Source organism: Macaca nemestrina, chromosome 7 (genome assembly GCF_043159975.1).
Source record: "Macaca nemestrina isolate mMacNem1 chromosome 7, mMacNem.hap1, whole genome shotgun sequence".
NCBI lineage: Eukaryota > Metazoa > Chordata > Mammalia > Primates > Cercopithecidae > Macaca > Macaca nemestrina.
In genome coordinates this window covers 36,421,342-36,445,723 of record NC_092131.1, presented here as the reverse complement: position 1 = coordinate 36,445,723, position 24,382 = coordinate 36,421,342, and the positions used below count along the sequence as shown (strand labels likewise).

The window sequence follows — 24,382 nt, the reverse complement described above, 5'->3', positions numbered from 1 at the left end:
GAGTAGAACAGGAATCCAGTTTAATTTCCCTCCACATGCTGAACACATTTACAAGTACCATTATTAAAAATTCATCCTTTCTCCATTAACCTGGAAGTCTTACTGTGTTATAATTAATAGTTGGTATGGCAGATCCTCTCATTACTGTTGTCTTCATGTGTAGTATCTTGATCTTTCTTGGGCTTTTTGATTTTTCATGTGAACTTCACATATAGTCAGCTTGTCAAGTTTTTTTCTTTTTCTTTACTTTTTGTTACTAGTATTGGCACCATTGATTGGAATTTGTTGAGTTTTTAAAATGTCTCGTTGGATGTAATGGTTCACGCCTGTAATCCCAGCACTTTGGGAGGCTGACGCTGGCAGATCGCTTGAGCTCAGGAGTTCGGCACCAGTCTGGGCAACGTGGCAAGACACTGTGTATTAGTCCGTTTTCGTACTGCTGATAAAGGCATACCTAGGACTGGGAATAAAAAGAGGTTTAATTGGACTTGCAGTTCTACATGGCTGGGGAGGCCTCAGAATCATGGCAGGAGGCAAAAAGCACTTCTTACATGATGGCAGCAAGAGAAAACGTGGAAGAAGCAAAAGTGGCAACTCCTGATAAACTCATCAGATCTCTTGAGACTTATTCACTATCATGATAATAGCATGGGAAAGACCAGCCCCCATGATTCAATTACCTTCCCCTGGGTGCCTCCCTCAACACGTGGAATTCTGGGAGATACAATTCAAGTTGAGATTTTGGTGGGGACACAGTCAAACCGTATCACCCCATCCCTACAAAAAACTAGAAATATTACCCGGTTGTGGTGGCACGTGCCTGTAGTCCCAGCTACTTGGGAGGCTGTGGTGGGAGGATCACTTGAGCCCAGGAGGTTGATGCTGCAGTAGTGAGCTGTGATTGCACCACTGCACTTCAGCCTGGGCAACAGAGTGAGACCCTGCCTCAAACAAAAACAAAAACCCTCCTAATAAAATCCTATGGATGTAGATATCTGTGTAGATGTATAACACATATGCATTACTATTCCCTAGCACTGCCCATTGACAGTGCCTGGAAATATCCCCCAATCACAATGAACATATCTGGCACCCGAATCTTGATTTTTTTTTTTTTTTTTTTTTTTTTTGAGACGGAGTCTCGCTCTGTCACCCAGGCTGGAGTGCAATGGTGTAATCTTGGCTCACTGCAAGCTCCACCTCCTGGGTTCATGTCATTTTCCTGCCTCAGCCTCCTGAGTAGCTGGGACTACAGGTGCCCGCCACCACACCCGGATACTTTTTGTATTTTTAGTAGAGATGGGGTTTCACCATGTTGGCCAGGATGGTCTCGATCTCTTGACCTTGTGATCTGCCCGCCTCGGCCTTCCAAAATGCTGGGATCACAGGCGGGAGCCACCGCAGCTGGCCTGAATCTTGATTTCTAAATTCTCTAATAAAAGGAACCAGTACTCCTTGAAGAAATGAGACCAAAACATGTGGTTTCAGAAAATGAGGAAATGATTGCCAGATACAGCATCTCACGCTTGTAATCCCAGCTACTTGGGAGGCTAAGGCTGGAAAATTGTTTTAGGCTAGGAGTTTGAGACCAGCCTGGGCAACATAGCAAAACCCTATCTCTAAACAAATAAATTAAAAAAAAAAAAAGTAGCCAGACATGGTGTCACACAGCTGTAGTCCTAGCTACTCAGGAGACTGAGGCAGGATTATTGCTTGAGGCCAGGAGTTTGAGTGAGTTATGATCATACCACTGCACTCCAGCCTGGGTGACAGAGCGAGACCTAGTCTCTTATGGAAAAAAAAGATTGATTGATTGATTGATTGACTGATTGTAGTAGTGATTAATTATAGTAAACAATAATAGTAATGGATTATAACCTACTGAATAAATTAATGAATAACATAAATGTAAGAATGAATAAATGATTAGCTGGGTGTGGTAGCAGCACACACCTATAGTCTTAGCGGCTGAGGACGGGAGGATTGCTTGAGCCCAGGAGATTGAGGCTGCAGTGAACTGTGGTTGCACCACTGCACTCAAGCCTGGGTGACAGAGCAAGACTTTGTCTCAAAAAAATTAAAAAACATATTTTTTTTAAAAAATAATGAAATGCGTTAATTGAAAGCTTGATGAGGTACCAGATATTTACATAGTTTCAGATTACCTCCCTATGAAATACTTACTAATTACAAAGGGAGAAAGAATAAATTACAGTGGTGGAAGCCTGGCAGATACCACCTTAATCAGTTCATCAAAGTGAACATCATTGGTAAGAATACAAATCAAAATTGTTTGTCACTGATAGGATGCCATGAGAATACAGTATTCCTTTCTGTGATATTCTTGCTAGTGTTTTTGCTTATTTAATCTTAAATAAATGTTATTTTGAAGTATGATATACACACAGAGCACAGATTATAAGTGGATAGGTCAATGAATTTCAAAAATTGGACTCATCTATGAAACCAGTCCCGAGATCAAGAAAATGAAGTGTCACTCTAGAAGCTCCTGATGGGACTCCTGTGAGTTATAGCAGTGATTAGTTTTGCCTGGTGTTGAACTTTCTGTAAATGGAATTAGGTAGTATATACTTTTGTATATGGCTTTTTTCTTTCAGCATTATATTCATGATAATTCATGTTACAGGTAGCAATATTTCATTACTTTCATTGTTACAGTATTCTGTTATATGGAATTCCTCAATTATTTTTCTTTCTTTACTATTACTTATTTTATATTTTGTATAAATATCTATACTATTACTTATTTTACTATTACTTATTTATATATTCTGTCACCCAGGCTGGAGTGCAGTGGTGTGATCTCAGCTCAGTGCAGCCTCCATCTCCCAGGCTCAGGTGATCCTCCCACCTCAGCCCCCCGAGTAGCTGGGACTACAGGAATGCATCACCATGTTTTGCTACTTTTTAAATTTTTTTGTATGGACGGGGTTTCGCTGTGTTGCCCAGTCTGGTCTCGAACTCCTGGACTCATGCAGTCTGCCTGCCTCAGCCTCCCAAAGTGCTGGGATTACAGGTGTGAGCCACTGTGCCCAGCCTATCTTTTCTTTCTGCTGTGGATGTACACTGCAGTTGTTTTCAGTTTTGGGCTATTAGGAATTGCACTGCTATGAACATCCTTGTTTATGTTGTAGGGAAGAAAGATTTCTTTTTCTTTCCAATGGCTAGATACATGGCTGACATCCTATCACAAAAGACAGATTAACAAAAGAGAAGCATACGAATTTATTAGTATAAGTTTTATGTGACACAGGAGTCTTCAGGAATTAAGACCCAAAGAAAAAGTGACACTTCTGTATTTTTATACTAAATTTGATGATGAGTGGACAGTTGTGCAGAAGTATGATTGGGCAAAGGGAGTATGAGGCAGTGGTAATAAACTAGGCCTATTTGTTCAGCTGCTCCATGCCCCTGTGTCTTCAGAGATAAGGGCATTCCTTTCCTGTAGGTATAGGGAGGGTATCTTTGGAATGAAGGTCTTATAACCTACTTCAGAGGAAGGCTAGAGAATTCTTTTATGGCCTCCTTCATAGAAGGACAGGAGAAGGTTGCTTCTGTGGTTTTCTCAAATGCTAAGATGCCGTATTTTGAAGTAGCATGTGCTGAACCCCATTAGTGTCTTTTGCTACAAATACGTGTTCATTTATGCTGGCTGTCTACCTAGGTGTGAAATTGGTAAATTACAGCATATTCCTGTGTCCAACTTCAATAGATGCTGCGAGTTTTCCAAAGGAGCCGTATCAGTTAACACTGCTACCCAAGGTGTAAGAGAGTCCCATTTACTCTGCATTCTTAGTGACATGGTTTTAATTTCAGCCATTCCAATGGGTATGTAGTGGTACCACATTGTGGTTTATTTATCATGATGAATGGGGTCAGTCATCTTTCATCTGACTGTTAACCCTTTATTTGGTTGTCATCTTTTGTGTGGTATCACGATTCACCTTTTTAAGTCTGTCATCTGGGATCATTTTCCTGCTGTGCAAAAGTCATATAATTTAGTGTGTGTTTATTGATGGTAAAATCTTGGTTTTGTTTGCCTGAAAATGTTTATTGTTCTAGAAGAAATTATCTCTAGCTATATAATTCTGGGTTGATAGTTCTTTCTCTTAGTTTATTGAAAATAATAGTTCTCTCTCTTGTGGCTTCCATTGTTGCTTTTGAGAAATAAGCCATCATCTTAATTGGTGTACATTTGTAGGTGATTTTCTTTTCTCTGCTGCTTTTAAGACTGCTTTTTTTTTAGTGGTCGGTAGTTTTACTTTTATGTCTCTTGGTATTGATTTTTCACTTGCTTCTTATTTGCTGGCCTTTCTGGATTCAAGGATTGGTGTCATTTATACCAGAGACTCTCTCCATTATCATCTTCTAGTACAGTATGAGTATCCCTGATCTGAAATGCTTGGAACCGGAAGTGTTTTGGATTTTAGGTTTTTTCAGATTTTGGAATATTTATAGTATACTTTCTAGTTGGGCATCCATATCTGAAAATGTGAAAATCTGAGCTCCAGTGAGCATTTCCTTTGAGCATCATGGCAGCACTCAGAAAGTTTCAAGTTTTGAACCGTTTCGGATTTCAGATTTTCCGATTTGGAATGCTCAAGTTGCACTCCTTTTAGGCAGATTTTAGGTCTATTCACTCTATCATCTAAGCTTTTTAATCTCTCTCTCTTTTCTTTCTTTCTTTTTTTTTTTTGAGATGGAGTCTCCCTTTGTTGCCCAGGCTGGAGTGCAGTGACACAATCTCGGCTCACTGCAACCTCTGCCTCTCAGGTTCAAGCGATTCTCCTGTCTCAGCCTCCCGAGTAGTTGGGATTACAGGCTCTGCCACCATGCCCAGCTAATTTTTGTATTTTTAGTTGGGACGAGATTTCACCACATTGGCCAGGCTAGGTGATCCACTTGCCTTGGCCTCCCAAAGTGCTGCAATTACAGGTGTGAGCCATTGCACCAGGCCTTAATCTCTCTTTTAAGGTTTGCATTTTTTTTATTTGTGAAACATTCTGGGTAATTTTTCAAGGTCAGTCTTTCAGTTCACTGATTCACTGTTCATGTGTGTCCATTCTATAATTTATCCACCTAATGAATTTTTTAAAAGTTTAGTTATCACATTTTAAATTTCTCTGCGGTTTGGTTCTCTTTCCATTCTGTTTGGTTATTTACAGTCTCTTATTTGCTCATATTTTCAAACTTCTCATTTATACATATATGCACATATGGGTTTTTTTTAGATATCACACTTGGTCAGCTTTAATATTTGGCAATAGAGAGAAAAAGGCCTGAAACTAGATTTTAGATGAAGGTTATGACTCAGAATCTCTTGTCTATCCATATTTTCCTTTTTTTGCTTTTTATTTTGACATAATCTCGGAATTTTTAAAAAAAGTTAGATATGTCATACAGCTTCCATCTACCCTTCGCCCATGTTTCCCAAATCTTACTATCTTATAAAACTATAGTAAAATTATCTAAATCAGGTAATTAACCTTGATAGAAAACTATTAACTAATCTCTACACTGTATTTGTTTTCTGTCAGCTGTTCCAATAATGTATTTTGTTTGGACTGTGGTCCAATCCAGGATCAAACATTGCATTTAATTATGTTTCCTTATTTCCTTTTATCTGTGGTGTTTGTCAAATGGTGATTTTTCTGCTTCCATTATCCTCTTTGCATGTATTCATTAAAATTTTCCTATAAGAAAGAGTTTGGCCTTCTCTTCCATGTACTTACACATCCAGTTATTTATTTTTTATCACTATGGACTTGTGGATGTTTGTTTTATCCTATGGGTTATAATCCTTTAAATTGTTCAAGATGTGGCCTCTTCAGTTTGGTTCCACTTTCCTTTTAAGAAGTCTCCAGCTTCTTTGAGCACTTCCTTACATTTTGGCACCAGAGGATATTTCAGGCTCACCTAGTATTTTCCCTGTCCCAGTTTTGCAGCCAGACATCTCTCCAAGTAGTCCTGGTTCTTTCTATTGAAGGATGGTGTTTAGAAACCACCGTCTGGGTGCTAATTGTGCTATTAAGATGTGATTATCCTTAGGCTCTCTAAGAGAACAGAGCTAGGAAATGAATATATGTATGCATACACATATCTACATTTATCTGTTCTTGTCTGTCTATTGAAACACATGTTAAAAACCATGATTTTATAGTGATACTGCTGATTCAAATCTAATACCGTGGAATTCATTCTAGCCTTTCTCCTTTCTGTATTTGTTTTGTCTCTAGCTTCAGTGTCTATTATAGTCAAGATACTGGTTTCCACAGTGGTTAGTTCTTCTGCATTTCCTTCAGGGTAGTCATGTGGTTATGTTATGTATTCCTAATGCAGTTTAGTTGTTACTGTTGATGTTTCACTTTCATTAACCCTTATATACTGGTTAATGTTAAGTGTTTGCTTTTTTAATTTTGTCAAACATTACCATGATTCTAAATGTCAAAACTATGTAAAAAGATATATTTTGAGACATGCCACTTCCCCCTCTATGCCTTGTATTCCATTCTCATTCCCCAATTCCCACTCTAATGGTTCCGTAATGCTTATAAGATAAAATTCAAACTTCATTGTGGTTGACAAGTCCCTTCATCATTTGTTTTATTTATTTGTTTATTTTTAAATAGAGATGAGGTCTCACTATGTTGCCGAGGCTGGTCTCAAACTCCTAGGCTCAAGTATCGTCCTGCCTTGGCCTTCCAAAGTGCTGGGATTATAAGCATGTTCAACCACACCTGGCCACATCTCAGTTTTAGCTTATCCTTGTACATCACATTCTGGTTGTCTCAGATTTCTCATTATACCTCAGATATGACTGACTCATTCATGTCTCCATGCATGCATTCTCTTTCTCTGCCTGGAATGATACTTCTCTTCTCCCAACCTCACCTATCTGTAATCATTCAAAACTTATTTCCATTCTTACTTCTATGGGAAGACTTCCTTTCCTTATTTTCTTTTCACTTGCCTTTTACTCTCCCTACATTTAATAATCTTGCTCTGTCACCCAGTCTGGAGTGAAGTGGCATGATCATGGCTCACTGCAGCTCAACCTCCCGGGCTCAAGTGATCCTCTCTCAGCCTCCTGAGTAGCTGGGACTACAGGCTCACATCACCACTCCTGGCTAATTTTTGTATTTTTTCTAGAGATGGGGTTTCGCCATGTAGCCAAGCTGACTTTTTTTTTTTTTTTTTTGATATGGAGTCTCACTCCGTCACCCAGGCTGGAGTGCAGTGGTGCGATCTTGGCTCACTGCAAGCGCTACCTCCTGGGTTCACGCCATTCTCCTGCCTCAGCCTCTTGAGTAGCTGGGACTACAGGTGCCCGCCACCACGCCCGGCTAATTTTTTTGTATTTTTAGTAGAGACGGGGTTTCACGGTGTCAGCCAGTATGGTCTCGATCTCCTGACCTCATGATTTGCCTGCCTCGGTCTGCCAAAGCGCTGGGATTACAGGCATGAGCCACTGCGCCCGGCCTATAGTGACTAGATTTCAATTATTTTCACCTTCTTTTCTTTATTTCTTCTCTCTTCATTTCACTAATGACATAAGCCCATACAATAGAACGTAAATCCTTATAATGTGAAAACATGTAGGCTTAGAAAGTCAAGACTGTATCATTGGCACATTTGCTACTTCACTTGAAAAGTTGAAACTTCCTGCCTATTTAATCTGTTAGTTTGGAAGAAATTGTTGTACCAGAAATAAATCCCTTTTTTAAGAGCTTTAGTAAGCTTTTAAATTGTCATTATTTTTAATGTCCAAAAGGCAAGTTCAGTGGCCTTCCAAATTGTGTTTCTAAGCTGTTTGTTACTTTTTAAATTGTGTATTGCTTACTTAGCAGATTGTGTTAAAATGTAGGGCCTCATTTCTACCAGTCTCTTCACCCATCTGTTACTTTCCTTCCTCCCTCTGTATTGCGTTTACCTCCTGCCACTCCTGTGTATGCTATCTAATCATAGCTTGTTCTCAAGTCCTGCATGAAACTTGGAAGAGGAAGTTTAGTTGCAATGCAGACATCACACTGTAGATGTGAAGGGAGAGCTTCAGGAACTTGCTTTGTGAGGGCACAAGGCTTGCATTGCGTCAGTGTTTGAATCCGGGTATAGCACGCTATGAGAAAGCATCCACTTAATAATGTGTCCCGTATTCTTTATTTATAATAATTACTGAAATATTTTACTTTTTTTATTCAGATTGAAGACAAGTACATTATAAATTTATACCTTAATAAATTTTTCCAAATTGAACATAGTTGTGAAACTACCACTCAAATCAGGGAATCTAATATTATTAGCCCACCAAATTTCCCCCCTTTTCCTTCTCCCAGTCTCTATTTTCCCCGACATCCTACACTCAGTGGAAACTATTATTCTGACTTACATAGTCTTACCTATTACTGAACTTTATAAAACAGAATCATGCAGTATATTCTTTCATGTGTCTGGCTTCTTTGTCTCAACATTATGTTTGTGAGATTTATTAGTGTTCTAGTATTAGTTATGGTTCATTTATATTCATTGCTGTGTAGCAGGCAAAACTAAGGCTGGTGGACTGGCTGTTTTTGTAAATAAAGTTTTATTGGAACACAGCCAAGCCCATATTGTCTATGGCTGCTTTTGTACTCCAAAGGCAGGTTTGAGCAGATGTGATAGGGACAGAGACTTTATGGCCTGCAAAGCCTGAAATATTTACTATTTGGCCCTTTACAGGTTAAAAAAAAAAAAAAAAAGTCCTGATTCCTGTGCTATAGTATTCCATTGTATGAATATTCCACAATTTGTTACTAGGTTTCGGCTATTACGACTAACAGTTAAGGGAAAATTATTGTGTGGGATCTATGTGTGGACATTCCCAGGAGGCATTTACCTAGGCGTGGAATTGCTGGGTTGCAGGGTATATTTATATTCTGCTTTATTGGATACTGCCAAACAGCTTTACAGTTTATATTCCCATCAGCATTGTGTGAGAGTTGAATTGCTGCACATCCTAAGGCTTGGTGTTGTCAGATTTTAACATTTCAACCATTTTCATCATTATGTAATTTTATTTCATTGTAGTTTTAATTTGTATTTCCATGGTGATGCATGAAGTTGAACACCTTTTAATATGCTTATTAGCCATTTTTATATTCTGTTTGGGTGGCTTGTCTTTTTCTTCTTTGTTTTCTCCCCCCAGAGACAGAGTCTTGCTCTGGCTGGGATGTGGTGATGCAATTAGAGCTCACTGCACCCTCGGACTCCTGGGGTCAAGTGATCCATCTGCTTAAGCCTCCCAAATAGCTGGGACTATAGGTGCGCGCCACCGTGCCGGCTAATTTTTTATTTTTATTTATTTTTATTTTTTAAACTGAGGAAGATGTTGAATTTTTTTTTTTTTTTTAATTTTTTTTATAGTGACAGAGTCTTGCTATGTTGCCCAGGCTGTTCTGAAACTCCTGGGCTCGAGCGATCCTCCTGCCTCAGCCTCCCAAAGTGCTGGGATTACAGATACGAGCTTCTGTGCACAGCCCTGTTATTAATTTGTAAGGAGTTCTTTATATTAATTTGTAAGGAGTCCTTTGGTAGATATATGTATTGCAAATATTTCCTTCTGTTTTGAGGCTTCCACTTTTCTTCTTTTAATGCTTTAAAAAAATTTTTTGAAAAGCTTATTAACTATAGTGAATACAGCAACATGGCTGAATCTCACACACACTAAGGCAAGTGATGTTAGGCACTGTATTTGTTGGATACATGGACAGTGATCCTCAGCCTTGTCATAATACTACCTGGAAGCCTCATTGTCTTAAAGCTTAGTTAGACTTTTATGTTTTTCAGTCCCTCTTAATTGAAGGTGTGGTTTGTTATATAGTTATGTGGCCTGAGGTTTGGATAAGGACAGAGTTCTTATCTTTCCCTTTTTTTTGAGACTGAGCCTCACGCTATCACCCAGGCTGGAGGAGTGCAGCAGCACAATCTCAGTGCAACCTCTGGGTTGCACAAGCTCACTGCAACCTCTGCCTCCCAGGTTCAAGCGATTTTCATGCCTGAGCCCCCAGAGTAGCTGGGATTACAGGCGTTAGCCATTGTACTGGCTATTTTCTTTCCCTTTTGAATATTAAAAGCAATTTCAGGGTCTTAAGAATCTCAGGTTATGTGGGTGTGTTTGTTCAGCACTCCATGGTGTGCTGAATATTCATAGATTTTTACTAAGTAAGATGATGCAGTGTCAAATATTGGAATCATATTTTTGCAATTTTTTATCCCGAGAACTGTCTCCTCAGATCTTCAAGTTAAGGAATTTAGAAATCGAAGCTGATTTATCTAGCTTTAAATTGCATTGGATTGAACGGGTTAGTTGTGTCTTGTAGTGAGTAGACTACGTGATTTTTGAGGTCTGTTTAATAACTCTGTTTTTCAGCCGGGCACAGTGTCTCACGTCTTTAATCCCAGCACTTTGGGAGGCCGAGGCAGGTGGATTACCTGAGGTCAGGGGTTGGAGACCTGCCTGGGCAATATGGTGAAACCCTGTCTCTACTAAAAATACAAAAATTAGCTGGGCATGATGGTACGCACCTCTAGTTCCAGCTACTCGAGAGGCTGAGCAGGAGAATTGCTTGAACCTGGGAGGCAGAGGTTGTAGTGAGCCAAGATTATGCCACTGCACTCTAGCCTGGGTGACAGAACGATACTCCATCTCAAAAAAAGAAAAATAACAATTCTATTTTTCCCCCTTTTTGTTTCAGCTTTATAAATAGCAGTCCAGGTCAATAGTACTTGATAAAAAGGTATTTTGTTTGTTTTGGTTGGTTATGGTCAGCTCTACAAAGATGCGTGTGACCTTAAAAATATTTAGAAATATTATAATACTACAGACATTTTTCTCCAATGTCTAACTTAAAAGCAACTGTTTACCTTAGAAAGGCTGTTTTGCCTCTTCTAGAACAAAGACATGTGAAAATTATGCAGCTATTGTTATTTTAGTGAAATTTGTTGTGCACTTAAACAGTTTTTTTTTTCTAATTTTATTTCAGATTATACCTTATTGGTGTGGATGCTGTTGTCTAAATTTCAGTAGCCATGGCACAAGAATATAGTAAGTACTACGCTGTACTTCCTATGACCTACCTGCTTTACAAAGTGTTGATTTTCTGTGTTTAAATTTCTAATTAGAGAAATGAAAATATAGAAACAAAATTTTTAAAAATCTGCTTTTCTTAAAGAGATGAATTCATTTGTTATCTGCTTTTTGAATCTATAGCTTTATATACAAATACAGTGTAATAGTGATTTGTTTCGTATTCTGATACAGTATTGCTCAGTCCATTCCCTGTAAATAGTACTTAGTGAACATTAGGGTTGGATCCATATTATGCATCCCATCTATTCCTCATGTTACGGGGTTGAAGAACTGACTGCAGCTTGCCCTGATTAGGAGCAGTCTCATTTCTGCCTTGTCCATGATTGACTCATGAACTCTGGCTACCTCAGTGAGTGCTGAGTGTCACCTGGCCAGGGGGATAGTTTCAGAGATGGTCCTGTAATCCTGTTCTACCCAGCGTGGCTCCAATGTGGGTTTGCCTGGAGCTTCTGGCAGAAGGCTTCTCATGGTTAGGACAGAGCTGCCTCTTTCTTCTGGATGTTGTTGTATGCTGGTGTGAGGTCTGGTGTAGCTGCAGCATTCTGGCTTCCGGACTGAGTGAGAAGCCACACAGGGTGGAGGAGAGTCCAGAATCACAAGGAAACCAGCCCTGAAGCTTGCCCTTTCTCTGATGTCCAAGCATTTGAGCCAATACATTTCCTTTTTATTTAAGCCAGTTTGAGTTAGGAGCCAAAACAGCCTAAGTGATTCACTTAATCTCCATTTTATTTTTAGTAATCCATTAGTTTCTCCCTAGGGAAATGTGGGAGTAATTGCAAAGCAAGGCAAAATAATACCATTAAATTAAACTGGCAGAGTGTGTTGGTGTTGACTGGCATACTCTTCACTCTTAACAGTTAGCAGGTAGTGATTTAGTATTCAAAGACATGAGAATAAAATATATCACTTTCAGATTCTTCCCCACCCCCCACTCCCCCAGAAGGTTTTGCCTCCTAATCAACCACCTTGGGCTGTGAATGCTAAAAAGGGTCTTGGATACCGGCAAAATCATCCATTTGTATAGGTAGGTGCATATTTGGCAGTGCAGACTTGTTCTTTGTGTTTTCTTAGGACAGTCCTATACCCTTCTAATTCCTTATTTGTTTTCGTTCTTGAAAAATTAGTAGGAATATTTCAAATATGAAAAGCATATAAGGCATCACACAAATATCCTTACTCCCTTTTTGATTAGCAGAAAAACAAAATCCATGTTACCTCTCCTCAACACCTCTATAGAGAAATTGAATGTTTACCAATTCCATTGAACATTTAAAAACCCAGGATATTTCTCCCTAACAGCACTTCCCTTTCTCTATCCCCAAGAAACCCGTATCCTGGTTTTGGTCTTTATTATTCCCATGCATTTGTTTGTGCTCTTCCCACATATGTACTATATGGTTTTTGGATGCTCTTTAACTTTGTAATGTAGTTACTTTTGTAACTACATTACAAACTACATTGCATTACAAACTACATTACTTTGTAATGTAGTAACTTTGTAAATGTAGATGCCATGTGCATTTATTACTCAAAATCATAAGGGAGTTTAGAATAAATTGAGAATCACTGAAAGAGGCTATAAATCTGTTCTTAGGAACTTGTGAAAAGATCTATTATTAGATATCCTAGTGATCTGTGATAGAATGTTTTAGATTTTGAATGGTCGATGAGTTTGAACCAACATGCTGATAGCTTTCTGTCTTATCTACTAATACAAAGCACTTTTCTCTGGTAATTGGCCTGCCATTGAGTTCACTCTCTGTAGCTACTTCTACACTCCTGTGCAGGTGTGGAATGTGCAGGATACTTACAGATCAACTGAGCTTTTCAGAGTGTGTTGGTTGCTGTTTCATTTAAATAGCTCTATTCATTCTGTAGTCCAAATGCTGCTTCTGGCATCATTTTTCTGCATTGTGAGAATTCTCCATTATGCCTACAAAATTTACTTCTTCTTTTTTTTTTTCTTGTCTTTTTTTTTTCCTAAATTTGTCAGTTTGTCACTATGTTACTTTGTACTAGCAGCGGTAGTATGGAAGAGGGATCTACTCCTAAGAACTGGCTGTCAGGTTCCACCCTGAAATAGTACTGTACCTCAGTCATCTGGGAGCCTCCTTGGAAATCTTTGTTGTGCCCTTATGTCCTTTGTGACCCAATTTTGGGTCTTAGGGATCATTTTGTATCTTGTTCTTGTGTGAAATGTATCTTTTTTTTTGTTTGCTTTTGCTTTTGTAATAGTTGTTTTGTTTTTTGAGACAGGGTCTCACTCTGTTGCCCAGGCAGGAGTACAGTGGTGCAATCTCAGTTCATTGCAGCCTCGACCTCCCTGGCTCAAGTGATCCTACCACCTCAGCCTCCCAGTTAGCTGGGAATACAGGTGTGATGAACCACCAAGTTTGGGTAATTTTTCGTCCGCCTCAGCCTGCAAGAGTGCTAGAATTACAAAGATGAGCCACCATGCCTGGCCTGAAATGAATCCTAAGTCATTTAACTTTTGCATTCAAAAAACTAATTCCCTTACTATTGGGGGAGTCATATTACCCTTTGCTCTTGTTTACAATGTTGCCTCTATGAAACTGAGTCAGTTCCATTCAAAAATCATTAATCCTTTCAACTTGGGAACCTAATTACTGATAAAGTATCAGAGAAAAATTTACAACAATATGATAAAAAATTTTTTCTGTGTGCCATTTTTACTGAAATGTTTAACAGTTGGAAAAAAGTGAACTCAAAAGATTTTTTCCCCTTTATACATATTATATCCATGTTACAGGAAGGAAAACAACATCTTTTGTTGAAACTGTTTGAAGATCTTATACTTTGTGAATGCATTTTTTGTTGTATAATGTTTTGTGTGCATTTTCTTTTTTAAAAAAAACCTGAGTGCTATAGTTGGGTTTTAAGGGGAAAAGCCTATTGAAAATTTTCTTTGAAAAATCAATTCAGTGAACTGATATTACTCTTTTTTGTTTGTTTCTTGTGGAATGGAGCCGCCTTCTTTCTTATATATGAAAGGACTTGTATATATATTAAAGGCATACAAAAGGACTTGCTTAAATGTGAAAAGCAGTACAAAAACTTGGCTTGTTTTTATACTGCCAGATGAAATGCTGCCTTTGTGGGGAATGGCCCCCTGGGCTGAGGGAGCTTCTAGACACTGACTCAGATCTGTAATTAGGTCTTGCTCTCCGCACCCTTGTTGACTTGAAAGCACTGGCCATAGACCATTTAGTCTGGAAAAGCAATACTACATGAATCATCTAAATTGGCACAAATTATCCGAAATGCTACTAAACGTTTTTTACTCTTCTGTGATTGAGAGAATTAGAAAAGGATACTTGGTCTTTAAAAGTATTATAGAGGGTACATATACATTCATGAAAGTAAATGTTTTCCCTGGATAGAATGAAAAGCAGTGGAATATTTGACATTTGTAAGCAGTTCAGATCTCATGGGTCAGTTTTAGAAGATTCCTCCATGCTTTCCATACTATTTTCCTTTGTGAGAAGGTAGGAAGTGTGGCCTGTCTTCCAGCTCCGGTTTATTTCTCCACCCAGACCTTTCAGACCTGTCTTGCCATCTGCAGCCTCTGCTTAACCTCTACAGGGCGGTGGAGGCAGGGGAAATCCTGGAAATGTATATTGTATCTGTTTTGCTTCCTCCTAACTAGTCTCACAATCAGTATCTCAGTATTTAGAATGGAAATTTGATATTCCTCTCTTCCCTTTCTCAAAATGTTGGGTCAGTAGACTTATTGAGACCTGTTAGGGTACCTGGCAATGAAGTGGGTGAAAGTCATTTTTTTGTGTGTGTTTGCTAAGTAGTAAGTTGACAGTGTTTCAATTTATTTTTAAGAAATCAAAAGTTTTCTTGCATTGTCTCAATTTATTTATAACAAAACTTTAAAATAATTATATTCTAAAGTTGCAGGCATTTATAAGTCACTTAGGAATAGACGTAAAATGCAGACTTTTCCTAGATAAATTACCCTTTTTCATTTTTTTCTGATAGTTTATTAGGAATCTTTACCAGCACTTCTCTCCCAGCACTGTGTCTGCTCTAAAGAGAAAAAGGACAAGCAAATGTATTCATTCAGCAGCAAAAAAGGGCCAGATTTTCAACTTGTAAAGTGAGTTGGCTTTTTAATATGTGAATAAACCCTTATTTTCATGTTGGAATATATGTGAGCAGGCATCTCAGAGGAATGCGTCTTTGGCAGTAAGTAGAAGAAAGCCACAGCTCACTGTGTAATTTTGTGTTGTGAAGGCATAACTGCCATTTTGTGTCTGTGGTTGTATGTGCACATGCTTGTGATTCAGGTTGTCTTTGTTAGTATAGGGCATTGCTGTTTGTCAGACCTTGCCACTTTCATTTTGGAGTTGTCAAAAATCACATATTCAAATTATAAAATTGTTAGAACGTATGCTGAGTTAAATTGAAAGACTTTAGAGTGAGTTTCTAAAAAACTGACTGGTAAAATATTTCATCAGTCAGTACCCTTGATAAAATTCCTCATTAGGTGGGTAGGTGAATATCTTTTCCCTAATATAAATTACAAAAACCTTCATGTTAGGGATTTAGGCTGTATTTACAAAGAGTGCCAGTTTGGCTGAGTGCTGTGACTTATGCCTGTAATCCCAGTACTTTGAGAGGCCAAGGTGGTGGGAGGATTGCTTGGAGGCCAGGAGTTTGAGACCAGCCTGGGCAATATAGTGAGACCCCATCTCTACAAAAATAAAAATAAGAAAAGAGTACTAGTTCACTAAGAACTGTGATCCTGTTTGTCCCAGAACTTGCTTAGTACCCAGTTAATCTTTCACTTAATCTCTTTTGGTTGCAAGCCAAGAGATCATGCCTTAGTACCAAAAACAAATCACCCAACCTCATTACCCTTGGTTTGCATTTGTATAAATAATTGGGTCATTAGCCGATATGTAAATGGAGGGACATGAAAGGTTGACCTTAGTGGGAATTTAACAATACTTTATGACTTCTAGATTAACTCTGGTATCATGGCAGCAAATATCTTTTGTTTGTGGGTGCAGTGCTGTAAGACCTCAATCAAGACTTCTAGAGTTCTTAATGGGTAGGAAAATATCTAAAGGAGTTTTATGCATGATTATATCTTATTCTATCTAGTAACAGATGCTTTCCTAATTTTGTGAATGAATGGTAATCCCTGATGAAAGCTTCCCACCCTCATTTTTTAAAAAAATTTCCTTCTCAAACCAATTGAATAAAATTAGTCTGGCCTATGGAGTTAGCTGTCCCCTTTGTAAAATGGAAAGCTTTTCTAAACAGTGTGTGCAGAGAGACCATCTGTCACTATTTCTATCCGAATATTTGGCTCCTTCCCTAAATTTGATGGTATCCCCATTGTATAACTGTGCAGTGGTCTCAATTTAAAGATGGAGAAGCCAATGTGCATTCGTCTGTTCTGCATGTGTATAGAGTCTGTTGATCATAAAGATTTAGGCCAAGATCCAGCATTCATTGTTACTGTAATTTGATCCTTTAGTAGTATTGTGACGATCACTTGGAATAACATTCAGTTGTATTTGTTCAAAGCATCAAGGAAAATCTCATTTAATACGCTATTCTCAACAAATATTAAAAATAACTGTTACAAAAATAATACATACTAGTAAAACAAGTAGAAAATGCAGATAAACATAAAGACAAAAATGAAAACCATCTATCATTTTACCATCCAGAAGTGGCCATTACTAACATCGGCTAATAATAGCTTCTCATAGAACACAGAGCACACCATTGAGAATGGGTAGGGGGACCCAATGCCAGTGATTAATAAGGGACTGGCTGGAGATGATGGCAGCCAGAAACTCTTAAATACCTGTGTATGGTGTGTGTTAGACTTAATGTCTTCTAAACTGGAAGTATTTATTAGCTGTGTTCATTTTATTATAAGATGAAAGAAAGCGAAGCACCTCTTGAAGGAGTAACTGCCCTATTCTGGTTAACTTCTGTTTCCACTAATTTTTTTAGGAAGGTTTTTCTTATGCCGGGCATGTTTCTCTATGTAAGCATGAATTTTCCTCTTGATTCTTAAGTGAAGGGATAATATAAAATGAGCTGCTATATAGAAAGAGTAGAATGATAACATACTTTTAAAAGAAATGACTTCTGCTCCTCTGATGGAAAGATAAGAAAGTTAAGTCATCAGAAGCTGCATGTAGTTATTATGAAGGGATAACTGAATCTCAGAATCCCTCCTAGGTTTTGTTTTGTTGTGTGTTTTCTTCTTTTTCTTTTCTTTTGAGACAGTCTCGTTCTGTCACCCAGGCTGGTGTGTAGTGGCACAGTCTCAGCTCACTGCAACCTCCACCTCCCAGGTTCAAGCAGTTCTCCTGCCTCAGCCTCCCGAGTAACTGGGATGACAGGCATGCACCACCACACCCAGCTAATTTTTTCTTTTCTTTTTTTTTTTTTTGTATTTTTAGTAGACAAGGGATTTCATCATGTTGACCAGGCTGTTTTCGAACTCCTGGCCTCAAGTGACCTGCCCATCTCAGCCTCACAAAATGCTGGGATTATAGGCATGGGCCACCATACCCGGTCCCTCCTAGATTTTTTTTTTTTTTTTGAGACGGAGTCTTGTTCTGTCGCCCAGGCTGGAGTGCAGTGGCCGGATCTCAGCTCACTGCAGACTCCACCTCCCGGGTTCATGCCATTCTCCTGCCTCAGCCTCCCGAGTAGCTGGGACTACAGGTGCCCGCCACCTCGCCTGGCTAGTTTTTTGTATTTTTTTTTTTTTTTAGTAGAGATGGGGTTTCACCGTGTTAGCCAGGATGGTGGATGGTCTCGATCTCCTGACCTCATGATCTGCCCGTCTCGGCCTCCCAAAGTGCTGGGATTACAGGCTTCCTCCTAGATTTTTAAAAATGGTTTTTAACATAGTATATCTGTCCCCTGCTACATCGTATCTGATGTCCCTCCTCTTCTGTCTGTTGCCTCGCCATCCTATGGCAACTTCCGGTAACTTAACAATGCTACATTGTAAAATTTAAGGAATTCTGTGCTAAGGTCTCTGATTATTCCACTAACATTCTCTCATCCTTCAACTTACAATAACTTTCAAAAAAAAAAAAAAAGTCTGGCTTTCAAATCATTACACTACAAAGGTTTATGTAAGCAACAGTCATCTCCCTGGATCTGAAAGTAGTTGTCCTTTGTGCGATTTTGATGGCTTCCGAGCACTTGTTTGCTGGTTTCCTTCTCTAATGCTCAGGATAACTTAGTATGCCACAGCCCTCTTAACTTCCAGTGGGCTTCTTTTAAGTGTCTATGCTTAACAGAAGCTTTCTCTATGAGCAGTAATGCACTTCAACCAGTTGGTCAGTGATGATCCCCACAGTTTGCTGTCTTGAAGCCATTGTGGTATAAACAGAGTAAATGATGAGAGCTTTGTCCTCTGCCCTCTCTTCCAAGTAAAGAGTGTAAAAGTTGTTTTAAAGGAAGTCTGCATTTTGTGGTATCATTCAGTTTTGGAACAGTGTCTATTTAGATTTTAGCCTGGAATTCTTTTGGAAACTCCACCCCTGGAAGAAAATGATTTTTAAAAGAATGTGTTTCAGCAGCTGTTAATGTTAGCAAAAACATAGCACTGTGTTGGAAGATCTTTTGGTTATACAACAGTAGCTTGCTGGATTTCACTTCTGCAGTTGCAGTACCTTCCATTGAGAGACTGATTTAAATTAGGCAGATATTGCCAAGTTTTAAATTATAATGTTGTATTGTTGGAAAATGCTCAAATTTTGATTCTCTGGTATTGTAATGTGTTTTTAATTTTAAGCATCACATTGAGATTTTAGCATTTAAATACCTGAAGGAAGCAATAGGCAAATTTTTACTTGTTAAAAAATATTAGTAAGTAGCAGTTGTTTCTTTCTTGCCTATTTTTCTTTATGGGATATTTAGATTTTGTATGATCATATGCAGTAGTTCTGAACTCTTTTATTCACAATGTTAGGGTTGTGCATGGGTTGGTTTTCTTGCATGGCTCTCATTAGATTTATTTCAGTTACCTATTCTCAGCTCTAATGGTAGTGACATCCCTGTTTATTTACTTCTTGGATTCTTACCAAGTTACAACATGATCTCTTCATCCTTGTGCCACTGATTCTGTTAAGTTTACTATTTCTTTTATTTATTTACTTATTTTTTTGAGACAGAGTCTTGCTCTGTTGCTCAGGCTGGAGTGCAGTGGCACGATCTTGGCTCACTGCAACCTCCACTTCCTGGGTTGAAACGGTTCTCCCACCTCCACCTCTCAAGTAGCTGGGATTACAGGTGTGTGCCACCAGGCCCGGCTAATTTTTGATATTTTGTTTAGTAGAGACGGGGTTTCACCATATTGGCCAGCCTGGTCTGGGACTCCTGACCTCAGGTGATCCACCCGCCTCAGCCTCCCAAAGAGCTGGGATCACAGGTGTGAGCCACCAAGCCTGGCTAAGTTTACTGTTTCTACACAGACAGATTGATAGGTTTTTATTTTAGATGAGTAATTCTGGTGTAATCTCTTTTCAGAGGATTTAGATAAAGTATTTTCAGTTGGCCTCCCATTCCTCCTTCTCATTGCTTCAGAGTGGGCTTTTTTCCCTGCATCTTCATTTCCTTCTTTCTCTCTCTTTTTTTTTTTTCTTGAGAGAGTAGTTTTACTTTCTTCTAAGTGGAGAATGGTAGTAAAAATCAAGTTCAGGTAAAGAATGAAGTGGTGGGCCAGATTTGGGAAGAAAATGAGAGAGTCTTAAAAAGTAAAATCTGCCACTGCTCCTGTAGCTGTTTTCGTGTGACCCTGAATTAGACCAGGTAACTGCCATTTTTTTCATCAGGGTCTGAGGATGGCGTTTGAGCAATAGCTAGCTTGTCAGTGTTTGTTTTTATAATGTATAGTCAGTTAAGAGTTTGACTGACTTGCTGATTTGTTAACTGCAGGAGGAAAAAAAGGCTCACTCTCTCCTTTCTAATTTCCTACCAGATGAATTCCTCCTTCATCAGTTCTGTGAAGAGGGTATAAAATAATTTGAACAGTTTTTATTTTTAATAATTGAACCTTCTTCCCTACTGTTATAAACTAAGATCTCCCTTTTTCTTAAAAGCAGTGAGAAGTTATTTTCCCTTCAGGTTTTAAGGTAAGAATTGGTCCCAGTGAGCTGATATCTAACTATTCTTACATTTTTTTTTTTCTTCAGTCTTCCATAAATTAGCTGAAATAAAATTTTGTTCTGAAATTTTACCAAATTCCTTGAGATTCTTGGAGTCCTCTAGAGGTGGTATGGAGCCACAGCTTGGAATAATTGCTTTAGGAATAATCTTTCCACCTGGTGCACAGGGACATGATCCTTTGCAAGGAAGGCAGTTAAATGTGTGTAGTCTGGCAGATTGGGATCTGGACTCCTGAGTGTGTGTCTCTTCTGCCTTCTTTAGTTTGCTATTTCACATCTCTCTGTCCTTATTGCCAAGTCTGGTCTCTAAGCTTCATTGTCAAGTTCACCATCTTCCTAAGGTTGTAATAGAGGCAGGGTCATGGTGCTTTTTGGAGTTTGTGTCTGTTTTCTGGTGTTTTTGGATACAAGATGGCAAAATAGTCCCATTTCTGTTTCAGTGCTTGATAAATGACTGAAGAAAAGAAAAAGGAGAGAAAGAAACAAAATCTGATTCCTTGAGTAGTTGCAGTCTGTTCTTCAGACTTTTTTGTTTGTTTATTTCGATGGTGTTTATTAAATGTGCACATCATTAACTGCAGTCATGCAGGGTTGCTTTCAAATCCGGGAGAACACAGTGGTCTACAGAGTAGCTTCTTGGTATTTCTCAAATGTTTTTCAGCACAAGGGAAGATGCACTCATTTTGATTTCCTTAGTTTTTTCCTCTGAGAGCAGAGAGCTGCGTTGTTTTTCCTGTGACCTTTATAAAGCCATGTGTTCTGTTTGGAGGACAGTCAGTGCACACCCCATTCAAGGATGCTCTCTACAGTCCTTCCTGCTCCTTGGCCAGTTTTCCAAAATGAGATAATGAATACAAAAACACTGTCTCATAAGCTGTAGAAGTGTCAGAAATGGAGGAGAGTATTGTCTTTACTATATTATTCGTTGCTTGTGTGGCCTAGTGTAAATATTCTCCATTCAGTACGTGATCTCCATTGGTGAAATGGCTGCTTTTGACAATAGTGTTTCCAGAGAATAGCTATTTCTCGATTAGGCCAGCTTGGAACTTTTCCAATGGAAAACTATTTGCACGCTGAACAAATATGACATATATTGCATTAAAATGAGTTGCTGGTATTTCATAATATTTGCAAGTTGAAGAATCACTGCCCTTTATATATGGCAATAAATTTCTTTTGGCAGTGACCATGAAGTTCTTAGCCACATGAAAAATAACTGACCAGAGAGTCTGAATCTAATTTCTTATTCAGAGAGGACTATTTCTCTGACAGATGGATTTTGTAGCCTTTGTCGAGCTGTTATATAGAATAATGCTTTTTGTTTTGTGATTTAACTCATTGCCCTCAGGCATTTCAATTTGTGTGTTGATCTGAAAAGCTCTTCTCATGGAGAGATGTGTGACCTGGACTACAGGAAATATAATTTGCAGGAAGAGTTGGAGGGGGGGCCTTTCCTTCCTCCATCTCCCAAAATAGCCAAGTAATTAAATCTATTACTGTAGCTAGAAAGCGAACTATTGTCTGTATTGTCAGCAACACCCTAAGGGTGAAGCGAAGCTGCTTCTGTGCAAGACATTATCTGAGCAGGCGCCTCATCCAGTGGGACGATGCCATCCACATTTGGAAGCAGCTGAGAAATGCTTCGGCATTGGCAGCAATTCCTCATCAGAAATGCTCTCTCGCATTTTATAGTAAACCTGTGTTGACTCTGGTGGGGAGCTTTAAAAATATCTTATCATGGAGATTTGACATTTCTTATAGCAGCCGATAGTTTACATTGACAAGCCCTTTGGAATTGTTTCAGAACACTAATCGCTTGCTGTCAGCAGCTAGTTCCTCTGAGGGGAAGAGCTGGGCTGATCCTGCCTCTGTTGTAAGACTGCCTGATTAGAGGGACATTTCTGAGTTAATGTCCATTCCTTCATTTCCAGTATATACTGAAATCAAAATACCATGAAAAGCTGATAGAACTGATTCACAAAATTTATTTTTAGGAATTTTGGATTTTTTTAAGTACAGCTAGGTCTGGTGGTAGCTCATGTCTATAATCCCAGCACTTTGGGAGGCTGAGGTGGGAGGATTGTTTGAGGCCAGGAGCTCAAGAGCAGCCTGGGCAATATAGCAAGACCGCATCTCTATGAAAAATAAAATTAAAAAAAATTTAAAACTAAATAAAAAGGGTTGTGTTACAGTTATGTGCTATAGGACTAACAAAAAAAGGTTGTGTCATTTGTCGTGGAAGTGATGTCTTTGCTGAATGAGGAAAAGAATACAGTGACAAGGGAAATACTTGTTTCACTCTGCTGAAAACATTCTGACTCTTAGAACAGAATTTTCCTCCTTCAAGAGAGACGGTTATTTAGACATTACATTGTTTGAAATTAGGGCAAAATCATGTAGTGTTTTAAAAAAGTATTCAAATATACAGTGGAAAGAAAGCCAAGCTGTAACGCATTAATCAGAATTTATTCATGCTGGCTGGGCGGGGTGGCTCAGGCCTAGAATCCCAGCACTTTGGGAGGTCCCAGCGGGCAGATTGCCTGAGGTCAGGAGTTTGAGATCAGCCTGGCCAACATGGTGAAACCCCAATTCTACTAAAAAAAAAATTAGCCAGGCGTGGTGGCGCACGCTTATAGTCTCAGCTACTCGGGAGGCCGAGGCAGGAGAATTGCTTGAACCCAGGAGGTGGAGGCTGCAGTGAGCCAAGATTCTCCAGCCTGGGCAACAGAGCGAGACTCCATCTTTAAAAAAAAAAAAAAAGAACTTATTTATGCTATATGGAAGATAATTTTTTCTCTGTCCTTCTGGTGAGAATAATTTGCTGCTCCATGTGAGGTAAGTTAGCTCCTTTATGGATCATTTATTAAATGATAAGTTCTGCCTATAATGAGTACATTAACCAAGAAGGCATGTTTCATTTTTAGAATAATTGACTAATGTAAGGATTCTAATGTTCATTATATCTATAACAATTCCACTTTAAGGATAAGTAAATAAAGACCCAACTGCATAGTTACTTGTTAAAAGTAGCAAAACAAGTCATTCAAAGAGCAGGAAACAGATGGGCCAGTGCATGTTTCTTTCTATAAAAGTTAATCTCAGCCGGATGTGGCAGCTCATGCCTATAATCCCAGCACTTTGGGAGGCCAAGATTAGAGGATTGCTTGAACCCAGGAGTTTGAGACCACCCTGGGTAACATAGTGAGACCCTATCACTACATAAATAATAATTAAAAAATAAAAATTAGCTGGGCATGTTGGCACACACCTGTAGTCCTAGCTGCTTGGGAGGCTGAAGCAGGAGGATTGCTTGAGTCTGGAAGGTCAAGGCTGCAGTGAGCTATAATTATGCTACTGCATTCCAGCCTGGGTGAAAGAGTGAAACTCTGTCTCTGACAACAGCAGCAGAAACATTAAGGTATGTTGACATAATGCATATATCATTCAGAACAGAGATTCTAGTGCCAGTTATTCTCTCATTATTTTTAGATAAGTATTGTAGCCATTGCACAGTAATAGCTCAAGGCTCCCCATTCCATATATTTGCCATTGGATGGCACAAAGGAATTGTAAAACACCTAAGGATCAGTGATAACTTACTGACTTTGGGGTTAAGGGATGGGAAGAAATCAATGGCATGACCATGGATCCAGTCTGCTAGAGAGTAAACTTACTTCCCAGTCCCCTGACTCCTTCATTTCTGTATTCTTATTTTTTTACAAATAGGGTCTTACTCTATCACCCAGCCTGGAGTACAGTGCACAGTCGTAGCTCACTGGCAGCCTTGAACTCCTGGGCTCCAGCTCAAGCCATCCTCTCCACTCAGCCTCGCGAGTAGTTAGGCGTGCACCACTATGCCTGGCTTTTTTTTCCTCCCCTCCCCACCCCTCCCATTCTGTTTTTGTCTTGCTATGTTGCCCAGGCTGGTGTGGAATTCCTAGGATCAAGCCTTGGCCCAAAGTGCTGGGATTACAGGCATGATCCACTGTGCCCCTTCATTTCTTCTGTGTTCCATTCTTAACTTTATATGTTTCTCAACTTTTATGAAGTCCTA

General features: G+C 39.0%; 1 protein-coding gene across 12 annotated transcripts in view; it reads left to right on the top strand.

The window, feature by feature from the left end:
* The window catches only part of LOC105494308 (signal induced proliferation associated 1 like 1), a 410,938-nt gene that overhangs the window by 193,410 nt on the left and 193,146 nt on the right, over positions 1 to 24,382 (top strand). For all 12 annotated transcript variants that reach the window (XM_071099945.1, XM_071099943.1, XM_071099944.1 and 9 more), the window contains one exon: positions 11,040 to 11,101. The gene's annotated coding sequence lies outside the window, so the exon portion shown is untranslated. The remainder of the gene's footprint in view (positions 1 to 11,039; positions 11,102 to 24,382) is intronic.